The sequence below is a fragment of the Heterocephalus glaber genome, unplaced genomic scaffold (genome assembly GCF_053883595.1).
Source record: "Heterocephalus glaber isolate CG9 unplaced genomic scaffold, H.glaber_assembly_v1.0 deba00001594, whole genome shotgun sequence".
Classification (NCBI taxonomy): Eukaryota; Metazoa; Chordata; class Mammalia; order Rodentia; family Bathyergidae; genus Heterocephalus; species Heterocephalus glaber.
The window spans coordinates 10217404-10230056 of NW_028258369.1; the positions used below are offsets into that span (position 1 = coordinate 10217404).

The 12653-nt window shown below is 32.8% G+C and overlaps 1 protein-coding gene across 7 annotated transcripts in view; it reads left to right on the forward strand.

The window, feature by feature from the left end:
* The window catches only part of Rps6ka3 (ribosomal protein S6 kinase A3), a 109768-nt gene that overhangs the window by 16804 nt on the left and 80311 nt on the right, over positions 1-12653 (forward strand). For 2 of the 7 annotated variants that reach the window (XM_087193645.1, XM_004866178.3), the window contains exons 2-3: positions 7531-7624; positions 8597-8633. The exons of 2 other annotated variants lie outside the window; for them this stretch is intronic. The gene's annotated coding sequence lies outside the window, so the exon portion shown is untranslated. Of the gene's footprint in view, positions 1-7530; positions 7625-8532; positions 8634-12653 lie in introns of all 7 variants that reach the window. 3 more of the 7 variants (XM_004866177.3, XM_004866179.3, XM_021245370.2) reach the window with 3 other exon arrangements.

A 12653-nucleotide genomic window follows, 5' to 3' on the forward strand; every position in this document is an offset into this window, starting at 1 on the left:
AGAAACAAATGTGTAAAATCTGAAACAACATAGTATTTGTACTTGCTAAAAATACTTAGGCATGTATCTAGCAAGACATGTGTAGGACTTGTATGCTGAAAACTAAAAAATATTGATGAGAGAAAGGTCTAAATAAATGGAGATATGTATCATATTTATAGATTGGAAGACTCAACATAGTAGAGATGTCAATTCTCCCCAAATTCATCTATTGGTTTAACATGAGTTTATTCTAAAAGAACTCAGAAATCCACACTTATGGCAAAATGATTGTTGTCAAAGTTGCAAAAACAGTTTGATAGAAGGATAAAGAGCCTTTTCAACAGGTGAATGGAACAACTGCACATCCATTAGTAAAGCAATGAACCTCAAGCCAAACCTCATACCTTATGTGAAAATTCAAAAGTAAATCATGGATTTAAATGAAAAAGATGAAACTAGAAATCTTTTAGAATTTAGACATAAGGAGAGAAATCTTTGGGACCATGGGCTAAGCAAAGAGTTCTTAGACCTGACACCAAAAGCACAGTCCATAAAAGAAAAAAATTGAACTTCATCAAAAATCCATAACTTTTCTTCTATGAAAAAGACCCTGTGAAGGGGGTGAAAAGAAAAGCTACAGATTATGTTTGCAAACTTATATCTGCTACAATACATAAAGAACTCTCAAAATTCCACAGGAACAAAGACAAGTAATCCAGTTAGAAGATGGACAAGAGAGAGACACACTTTGCCAGAAAGAATGTATGGGTGGCAAATAAGCCTATGAAAAGATATAAACTAAACATATACTTAGTGTGTGATCAATCAGTTGCGTTCCTAGTGAAATGAAATGAAAATCACATAATTTGTACAAAAATGTTCATACCAGCGTTATATCCAAAAATTAGAAATAAAAAATCCTTCAGTGAGTAAATGATTAAACCATCTGTGGCTTGTCCACAAAAGGAATGAATTGTTTGTCAATACACAAAACAGCTTAGATGAATCTCAAGAAAATAATGCTGAGTGTGAAAAAAGGTTGCATATTGTTTGATTTAATTTATGTAACATGACCAAATTACAGAAGTGAAGAACAGATTAGCAGTTGCCAGGGTTTAGGAAGAGGGGAGAGAAGTGGATCATAATAGAGCAACATGAGGGATCCTGGTGGTAGTAAGCTAGGCAGTATTTTTACTGTGGTAGGAGATACAGGTGTGATAAAATGTCATAGAACACACGTGCACATGAGTACTTGTAAAGTCACTGTAATTGAATAAGGTCTGTGCACTGTACCAGTATCAGTTTCTTGGTTTTGACAGGAAGTTATATAAAATGTTACCATGGGGTAAACTGGATTAAGGTTATATGGCATCTCTCTCTCATTTTTGCATCTTTGTGTCACTCTGATCATTTCTACATTTCTAAATAGAAGTTAAGAAAAAAGTAAAAAATAAAAGTAAATACTTTTAAGAAAAACTCCTAATAATTGTACTAACAAGAATAAAATGGTGTATCCTTAATATTATATCACCTCAAACTAGTAGCCAGCATCATGCTTGAAGAGGACATAGCAGGCAGCCTCATTTAAAACTATGCTATTTTCATTTGTTTGAAAAGAGAAAAACTGCATAGATAATACAATCATCTATTTAGATAATCTAAAGAAGTCCACTAAAAAGATCTGCTAAAACTAATGGTAGTCTAGTAAAGTGATATTATACAAAATGTACAGTATTCAGGAATCAACAGTTTTCCTATTTACTAGCTGTAGCCAGTTAGAAATTATAATGGTAAAAAGATCTCATTCAAAATAGTAATAAAAAGATTAACTGTCTGAAAATATAACAAGCAAAGAATATGATCTAAATGAAATTACAGAATTACACTAAAGAATAATTTGAGAAAAATTGAAAGAGAAAATGCATTTTCAATATATTTGAGATTTATTTTCTTTTTAAAGTATTGAGCAAACGTTCAATGAATGCACTCAGGTTTTTAGAGCTTTTAAATTTTCTTTAGATTTCTAAATTATTTTGTAGTTTATCTGAACAGTTAAAACTAACAATTTTTAGTAAAATGCTCTTAGTAGTGCTTAATAAATATGCAGCTAGAATTAATCATGGAATTATAATTAGAAACTATATTTGTGGTTATCTTTTCAGAAGTAAGTCTTGGTGGCTTTGGTGACAGATGTTCTTGCCTAGGGCAATTTTTAAACATGCATATATTTTAATTACAGTGAGTGGTTTGGATTCTTCTTCCTTAGTAAATTCACCTCAAGTTTTGTCAAAAAAATTGTATTGAGATATAGTTCATATTATGCAAACAAATTCTGTTAAACAGGCTCTGATTTTTTGTGTATATGAGTAGGTCCACTGTCTCATTTCATGTTCATATAAGCTATTAATATTGTCTTTTTGTAAAGAATGTTTATAAAACTGTGTAGATGTTTATATTAAGTGATTATAAGTAGTTATTGATAATGTGTATTTGGGTTCAATTCTGTAAACATTTAAGCATCACTTGTTTTACAGATGAAAAAACAGGTCCAGATGATTTTGCAACAGTCTGAGCAAAATAAAAGCCTGCACTTTTTTATTGTTGGCATATATGTGTAATACATGATTGCATTCATCTTGGGGGATTGATACCTGTTTATATAGCATCTTGATCATTTTCACTTCCCCTTCCTCACATACCCTTCCCATCTCTACAAAGTCTACCTCCCTATTTCCATCTCTCTTTTACTCTTTAAATTATTTATATTTTGGATTTCTCATATAAGAGACATCATGTAATATTTATCCTTCTGTGTGATTTATTTCACTTAGCATCAAATCTATCCATGTTCCTACAGTGACTCAAATTTATCCTCCTTTATGGCTAAGTAGTACTTAATTGTGTGTATATGCTGCATTTTATCTATGCATTCATCTGTTAATGGACATAAAGCCACTTCCATAATTTAGCTATTGTGAATTGTGCAAGAGCTTAGACTTTGAAGCTAGCATGATGGTATATCTGTTTCAGATAGGAGGGCTTCATTAAACCTCTGGAAACCAGGAAAAATAAATGATTAGGTTTGTTCATGAGACTCCTGAATTAGCCACCCCAAGTAAGGCATAGGTTGTCTAGTATTCAGATTATTTGCCCTAGAAATGGAAGTGAATCCTTCAGGACAAAGCTACTCCTCAAAATCTCCTCAAATATTAGTATTTGGCAAATATTAGTATTGGCAAGACGAACAGAAGGAAAGAGAAGCTGACATTGAACACCCAGGATGGCTAGGCACATTGAATTTATCATAACCTTTGGCATGACTAGTATCCAAATTTTATGGACTAGATAACTGAAATTCATGTTAAATCACTTTACCAAAGTCATATATATGGTAAAAGGCAGAGCCAGATTTGGAAACTTGATGTGCCAGGTTCCAAAGCCCGTGATCTTTTGACTACACAAGGGTCTTGTAAGATGTCTGTATAAAGGCCAGGTAATATACGGGGGGGGGGGTTCATTTTGTTTTAGAGGAGTTAGGGGTCTTTGAGGGGTGCTGGGGATTGAACCCAAGACCTCACTTAACAAATGCTAAGCAAGTGCTCTTCTACTGAGCTCTATATTCCCATCCCCAAGTATGTGTCTTTAACAAGAATCTTAAGTAATTCTTATCATCAAGGAGACTTGGGAAATACTACCATTTTGTACTGAGGTAGGGTTTGAAGGTTTGGGGGAGGCAGAAATAGGATTAGGAATGGATACAGGAGTTTTTAAAAAGTTGGAATTGTACCAGTTTTCTCTACTAGTAAAATAAGAATAGTGTAAGATTAGATTGTGGAAATTGCAAAGTTGAGTTAGATTACTTAATCTGTACAGACAAACAGTATTTTCATTATTTGTTTAGATGGCAGCATTTATATAATCAGTTCCTGGCATTACCTTTGTTTACACTAGGGAACACATGTACTGCTAATGGGTATAGGTAAAACTATTTTAATTACAGACAAAAAAGAAGGAATTAGAAATATAGAAATCAACTGAATGTAGAATCAGTAATTTCCTCAATCGTAAGAAAAAACAAAATCAAATAATCTTAGTATGAAATTTTAATTCTTAAAGTCAAGTGTTTATAAAATTTTCAAGCTGGGAGAGCTCTCCGAATAGCCACATGTTTTATAGATGAAGAAACCACAACTCAGAGAGGCTTTAAAGGCTTGCTGTGTTAGTGGCAGACTTTCAAATCCATGCTGGGTAAGTTTCCATAGAATTTTTATGGATTATAGATAAGTACCAGGAAAAAAAGTGACTTTTCCAAGGTCACACTGGTTTTTAGAAATAAATTTAGTGATAAATCATGTTTACCTTATATGTCCTACTTTTTAATCTACTTTTATGTTTTCTTTTTTCATTACCCTATTGAGAATGAATATATTCAAAAGAATCCTTTTTAGAAGAATGTATGATTTGAAAAATGATGTGTGATAAATCATATGCTAGAAAAATGAACCATAAACTTCTTGTTAAAATGTATTTAACAAGTAGACACTTTCAGAATATTTTGTGTTAAAAAACTCTAATTTTCTCCACTTTAGTCACAAAATTTTATTTTAAAAAGAGATATATTAGCATTTCTAGATACCTGTACATGAATTCTAATAGTAATATAACAGCATTTCTAAGTAGAGATAGTAAGAGATTTGGATTCAGATTTGAGTTCGGTTATTTTATCTGCAAATTTAATAGCTCTGCGATGTTGGACATTAACTCTCAACCATTTTTTCTTTGCTATACATATGAACATTCCTCATCGTTTGTTAATGCTTAATTACACTTAAATAAGAGAATATATGTAACAGCTAGTTAACACTATTATTTGAACAAAATAGGAGTGAATAAATGAGTTATTATTTATTTCCTTGACCTAGTAATTATTTAGAAGAATATTGATTTGTGAGAGCGTGCTTAAGCTTATTTCCTTATTCAGATTTTCAGCATGATCATAAAATATGATCTGTATGGGTCCTGCTTTTCAGAATTTTAGATTTACTTTATGACCTTTAGAGCATGGTAAGTTTTTATAACTTCATAAATACTTGAAAAGAGCCCATAGTATTTTTACATTATAAAATTCAATACCTACCTGTCCTAATAGAAATTATTTCAAATGCTTTGTCCTCATTTTGTTCATTATGCTAGTTGATATTAGTTACTAAAAATTTCTCATCCACATTGTTTCCATTTATTTCATGTCATGGTCCCAGAGTATCTGCTTTTGTGTTTTGTGGTTTGTTTAGTCTATGGTTAAATGTTCAGTGCTATCATGCATCTACTATTTTTGATGACCTTGTCTTTTAAAAATAGCACATGCAGGGCCAGTGATTTAGCTCAGTGGTTCCGCTGCTTACCTCTCAAGCGCAAGGTCCTGAGTTTGATCCCAGGTACCCCGCCCCCGCAAAAAAAAAAGCACATGCTAATTGTACAAAGTCTCACAAAAACAGAAACATCTGTATTCGTACTATGAAATATTACTATTAGAAGCTTTTTATGCAACTAAGAATAAAAGTTTTAAACTAAGATTTGGATTTGAACATGGGCTCTCCTTGTTAGCCTTGAATAAGATATTAGACTTTTTCAGGTATTCAGCAAATATTTATTCAGCACCTGCTGTGTGCCAGGCATTTTGCTAGAGGCTGGGAATATAGTACCTAAGAATATTGGCATACCAATTGTGACTTAATTTGCTCATTTATAAATTGATAATGGTGCCTCACAAAGTTGTTAGAGGCATCAGAGATAATTAATAGTGCTTAGCATTTGCTTGGTGGGTAAGAGCTCAGTAAATGATAGCAACTCCTCTTAGTATGTATATTCAATACATATTATATCTTTAGTCCAAATAGAATGGCTTTTTAAGTCAGCTTAGGGTTTTTGCTTTACCTTTTATTTTTGGCATTAATGTTACAATACGTGCTTTATTTTTCTTTATACTTTTATATGCTTAAGTGTTGTGTTTGGGTTTCTTTTTCAAGCAGTAAATGTTTTTATTGTGTACGTTTTTAATTATGAAACATTTCAGACTCATACTAGAGTAGTAAAAGTACTGTAATAAACTGCCATGTTGCCGGGTATGGTGGCATATGCCTGTAATCTCAGCATTTGAGAGGCTGAAGCAGGAGGATTACTGTGAGTTCAAGGCCAGCCTGGGCTACACAGTTCAAGACCAGCCTGAACTACATAGTGAGATCCTGTCTCAAAAATAAATAAATAAATAAGCAAATAGTCATATTCCCATAAACCAGCCTCAAGGATTATCATTTCATCATTTGATTTCTACTTCCCCTCCCCATTTCACTCACTCCCCCCCCCCCATACAAACACACATCCTTTCCCCACCTCTAGTGGGTTATTTTGAAGTTAAACCTAGGCAAGTCAGTTCAGTCATAAATATTTGCGTTTATATTTCTCAAAAGACAGATTTTTAAAAAACATAACTGCCTTGCCATTATCACTCATAAAAATATCAGTAATTCTGTAATAGCATCAAATACCTAGTAAGTCACTTTAGAAACTCTTAAATTTTTACATTTCTTACCAATTTGGAATGATTTCTGCCATTTTCTATTTTGTATTCTTTTGCTTGTGGAGTATTTTTCCCTTCTGCCATATGGATTGTTTTGTTTGTAAAGGTTGTAAATTATAGAAGAATTATGGAACTGGAAAAACCTGGGTTTGAATCCTGCTTCTGCCATTCACTAACTTTGCTAAGCATTGGTTTCCTCACCTGTAAAGTAAGGGTAATTGTACTTAACCTCTTCTTAGAGTTGAATATGATACCTGCATAAGTACTATTAATAGTATGTACCACTTACTATCTTTTTAGTGATATAGACTGTAATAAGCATCTATTCTTGATTATGGTGTGATTTTTTAAATATTTCAGAATTTATTAGATAACAAAAATAGTGATTATTAAATATTCTTTTTAGGAAAGATACAGAACATAGAATCTTTGCTTCTCCCGCTACTTCTTTATTTTATATCCACGTTAATTTAACCTCAAGTTACATATCTTACCTTTTGAATTTCTAAGGTACTTTTTCTTTTACATTATTTATATACTTACGTCAGTTATTTATTCTTCATCATTGAACCTTTTTACTTTAGTGGGATTAGTTATTTTCAGTTATTTCTAGATATTAACTTGGTGTCAGTATATTTACTTCACTAGTTCTTCTCTATGTCAGTATTCTTGAGCTCTTTTTAAAATTCTCTTTAATGTACCTTTGAACAATTTGTTTTTAAAAGATACTACTAGGATGGTGAGATTTTTTTAAGATTTTGAAAGTCTAAGAATGATCTCCTGTGACCTTTGTACATGAAAAATTAGGGTGAGGTATAAAATTCCCAGATCTTAACTTTTTTCTTTCAATTCTCTGTAGGTCATTATTTCATTATCTTCTGGCATTTTATTGTTGCAGAGGAAAAATCTGAGGTCAATCTGGTTTTAGTTCCTTTGAAATAACCTATTTTTTTCTGCTTGTATGCTTATAGGATTATATCTTTATCCTTGAAATTTAAAAACATTTGCCAGGACATGTCTTGGTGTTGATGATCTCTGTTGAACCTTCTCAGTCTCCAGTCTCAGGTATTTTTTTTCAGAACTAGAAAGTTTTCTTATACTTTTGATTGATTAAACTGCTCTTTTTTCCCCCTTAGGAACATCTGTGGTTCATAGATTATTTCTCTGTCTGTCTTCCATAGTTTTTATCTTTTCTTTTTTTTTTCATTTATTCAAGTTTGTCCTCTGTGGCATGGATTCTGTTTTCTGCAGTGTCAGTTCTACTACTTGCTATTCACAATACAGACTTAATTTTGGCTACTGTGTTTTCATTTCCTTATTCTTATCTCAACATGTCTTATTTCATAAGCAGAATTCCCCATAGGGGTACACTTCAAAAACATGAGGTGGTTTCAGGCCTAAAACTTACTTTCTAAGGCCACAACCAAAGGACCAGAAAAAAAATAAATAAGTAAATAAAACCTGAAAGGGTCCTCATAAACTTTAAAATGTAGATGTAAACAGAGGTCATTCCTGTCCTAATATAGAAAATAGAACAATCTTGGATACTAACAGATCTTTGGTAGTTAGAGAAGTAGCAGAACAACTAGTCATAAGGGCACCATAACTAGAAATAAACTGATTTTTCTGATTACATTTATTGTTTTTTCTTTATAAAAATAATACATAATAAATGCATATAATTTTGAAAAGACAATACAAAGAAGAAAATCCTATGGCCCAGGTAACTACTGATAAGATTTTATATGTTTTGCCAGATACATGCACCCATATTGGGAGGGAGGGTGCAAAATTGGGGTCATACGGTTTTGTATCCCTTTTAATTTAATATATTGGAAACATTTTTTGCATCATTAATTTTTCTTTGAGGCCCTGATTTAACCATTTCATAGTATTCCTAGATATGAATAGATGTATTATGATTTAATTAACCAGTCCCCTGTTGGTCATTTAGATTGTTTTCTATTTTTCAGTATAATGAGTATGATGAATATCACTGTACATAAGTCTTTATGCACATCTCTGATATTTCCTTAGGATAAATGAGGAGCTGATTCTTAATCCTGTCACATTGGTAAGGATTATATACATTCCTTATTAAGAATATAAAATGCTTGTTTCTTATTGTTTCAATGTGATTGCATAGAAAATTCTTTGGATTCTGAACAATGTGATGGTATCTTAACCAAGTTGGAGAGAGGTTTCTGATGCCTCATACTCAACACCTTCGTGATGGAACTCCTGTTGCATAAGCTTTGGGCAGGAAAACTACTGCAGGTATCAGGGAGTTTGGAAGACATATGTACTTGGGGAAACTTGAGGGTGATTTAAAAATATTGTGGTCTTTGCTTATTCCAACAACCTGGGTCTCCATATTAATACTCTGGCTCTGGACCCTTTCTTTTTCTCCACCCTTCCTGTTATTTCTGGCTGCTATTCTCTGTGAGAAATCCTTTTCTCCCGATGTTCATGTGTACATTTCATTGCTAGGTAAGAAAATGTCAATAGTTGATATGTTCTATGAAGGTCAAGATGAAATTTTATCAATCACAGATCAGTTTTTGGTCCTAGTATACTTGTACATGATAATCTCCTACTGAACTTGGAGAACTTTTTAAATTTATATTTTGTTTAGAGGTATCAGAAAACAGCCTGGGAATGTGCATTATTATGCCATTACAACAAAACAGTCTGCTTAATAAGGTTGCTTAAATAAAAATTTTTTTAATTAAAAAAATTTATTTTTGACACATCAGCTAAGTAGCTAGGACTACATCAGCATTTCCCTTAAAATACTTGGGAAGTTGTATAGGCCCTTAACCCATGATTCAGAATTTCTGATTGAATTTTTTCTTCCTCTCAACCTAGAAGATGATATCAAGTGATAATTTTATGTAACACTAAAAGTTGTTTTGAAAACAATTCCTGCTGAAACTCAAGCAGTCTCCTTTATCTGATTTGTTCTAATGAGACCCATATTGTAGGTTATTCAAAATTGTGACTTTTTACACATTTCAGACTCACAAAGTAGAGCATAGAGCATGATTAGCATTTCCTAACCTTTTTTAGTGTTTCAAATCATATTTGCATATGTGTAATCTGCCAAGCTCCATGGTTTTTTGGCTGGCAGGCATTATGGTGGGATGAGAGAGGATAAATAGATTTGCCTTATTTTTCAACTATTTTTGTCCATATTCATTCTTTAGCCACATTGTATAGAAATTTAACATACATATGAATAATCTCTTTCACCATAGTTGGCAGAAAATTGGCTGTAGTAATTGGTGAAACAGGCATCCCTCCTATACTTCTTTGTTGCATTACATCTTTCAAAGTTATCTATAAAATGTGACTATTACACAGTCAGTTAGGGCAAAAGAGGAAAAGTAGCATTTTCTGAACATCTGCTGCCCTTGATGGAGCACCCTAATTACAACGTGCCTGTGAGATAAACAATATATGCATTTTATGAATGAAGAAACTGAGGCTCAAAATGTTAGGTAATTTACCCAAGTTTAGAAAACTATGCCAATAAGTGACAGAGCTGTGTTTTAAACCTGGTACTAGCCACTTAGTTTCAAAACACATTTTTCCTATTTGTTTTCTTACAATTAGAAAATTATACTTTCTTTTTTAATAGGTAGTGTTCCCTGAACTTTGGGAACTATGCAAAGTACAATATTGAATTAAACTAATGATCCATGTAACCTCAAATCTCTAATGAAAACCAAGGGTAATTTTACAAAAGGGAAACTTAAACTTCTTAACTGCAGAAGTAGCTTAATGCTCATTTCTAATAGATAACATTTTAATACTTATTATTTTGGTGAAATGATACAAAGAATTCATTGAAAAGATGGGTTTTGGTAAAAAAAATCAAACTTTATAAAGTTTCTCTGGTATGTAGTATAACATTGGCTTTCATATTTCCCTACTTTTTTGGGTTTTTTGTTTTTTGGGGGATGGGGTCATGCCATGTTGCCCAAGCTGACCTTGAACTCAGGAGCCTCCCACTTCAGCCTCCTGAGTAGCCAGGACTATAGGCATGTGCCACTGTGCCCAGCTACTTTAAAACTTAGGTTATTGAAAATTTTAAATCTTTGCTAAACTCAAAAAGGAGGTAGGTATTTTTGCAAACAGCAGAGAATAAACACCTTTAAGGTCATGTTTTACTTAATTTTTTTCTTAGATTGCTTTTATGTAATAACTTGTTAATTAGCTGAGTAGTTGAGAAAAGAGGATATATTGTAAAATTTGTAGGTGACATGAAACAGAAATCTGTGAAGAGATTGATAGATTGATAGATTGGAGATCCAGTCTATAGAAACTGTAGCAATGGATCAGAACTGGAAGTTGAATCAAAAATTTAAAATAAGGTTTTATTCCTGGGCCTAAGTGTAATAACAGGTACAGTACAGAGAGAGGATGCAGGGCTTAGCTGTACTATAAAAAATAAATAAGAGAGATTTAAATCAACAGAAAGCTTAGTATGAGTTAGCAATGTGTTGTGCACATAACGAAAGTGATGCAGATGCCAACTGCATTAATATAAGTTTATTATCTAGGACCAGGGAGCCGAAATGCCCTTTACTCTGCATTGGTTGTACAAGGGTTAGAATGTTAGTTAATTGCATATAATCCCATGTACCCCTTTTCAAAATGAATCAGAGTGGGGGCCAGGGATTTAGCTCAGTGGTTCCGCTGCCTGCCTCACAAGTGCAAGGACATGAGTTCGATCCCCAGTACAAAAAAAAAAAATGAATCAGAGTGCTCAGAAGGGAGTGGTGATGAGACTTATCCACCTCAGGTTATCTAGAAAAGACCAGACTCCGGGTGATTTATGATGATATAGATTTATTTCCGGTGACTTTGCAGATAGCCTACAGGCAAGTTAGTCTTCACTTATTTGTAATCTTAAAGGGAATTTGTGGCTGAGGAAAGTTACTATATAGTGAAGAATTTTTTCTAGCAAGCAGTGTTTTTTCTGAGATAATGCAGTAGGCTGCTTGGTCAATCTACATTCTTGTCCTGATAGTGTTCCATGTACAGACAACAACAGTAGAAAGAATTCAAACATATGATGTGTAGTTGGAACAGAAGATTATTGAGATCCCTTACCAATCCTAATTTTTAAAATTCTAAGACCAAAAGGACAAAATGAAATTTTTTTATCTTCATAAATCTACCTCACTTTGATAATAGTAATTTCCATTGGTATAGCTCTTTACAATTTATAAAGTGCTTTCTTATGAGTAATCTTAGTTTTGAGCCAAATAACCCTTTGGGTAAATAGGGCAAGTATCCCCATTTTGAAGATATAAAATAACAGACTGAGAGGAAGTCTGAATTGCCCCAATTCATAAAACTTGTAAGTGGCAGATCTATGGCTCTACCTCTGGTCTACCAATTCCAGGTTTAGTGCTGTTTCTATGATACTTGTTTTGCATACATGAAAAACTGCAAGGAACAGATGGTTTTCAAATTTTATTTCCATGGAAAATGTAAGTATAGCTTAAGTTAGACAAGTGTTCTAAAAGCCAAATAATGAGAAGCCATTGAGCAGATCTGTGTTACAAAAATATAACTGCTTATCATCAATGAAAAAAACATAGTTTGGACTACTAGATGAATGATTGTGCTATTAACTAATGTGACTAATACAGGAGAAGTAGCAAGTTGTGGGCCGTAGGTGAAGTAATTGAATTTTAGATATAATAAAAATAACATTGAGTACCAGGTACTGTGCTTAAAGTTGTGTCATTTATTTCGTTTAGTGTTCACAAAAACTCTCTGAAGATAAGTCTTTTTAAATCTTTAGTTTCTATGTAAATAAAGCTTAGTCTTAATAATCTAGCAGAGCTTTATACTGATAATGTAAGAACAGGATTTTGAACCTACATGTTTTGACTCCAAAGCCAGTACTCTTAAGAGCTAGTTTAAGGTTTCTTTTGGGTGTTTCGATAATCAGTAGTCAGTGGAATACATGGTTGTAGCTTTTAGGAAAAAGAAGTATCCTGAAGATAGTTGAGTCTCCTTACCATAGAAGTGGGCAATATGTAATCTCTAAAAGTCATAGGAAAATAAACATTTTATA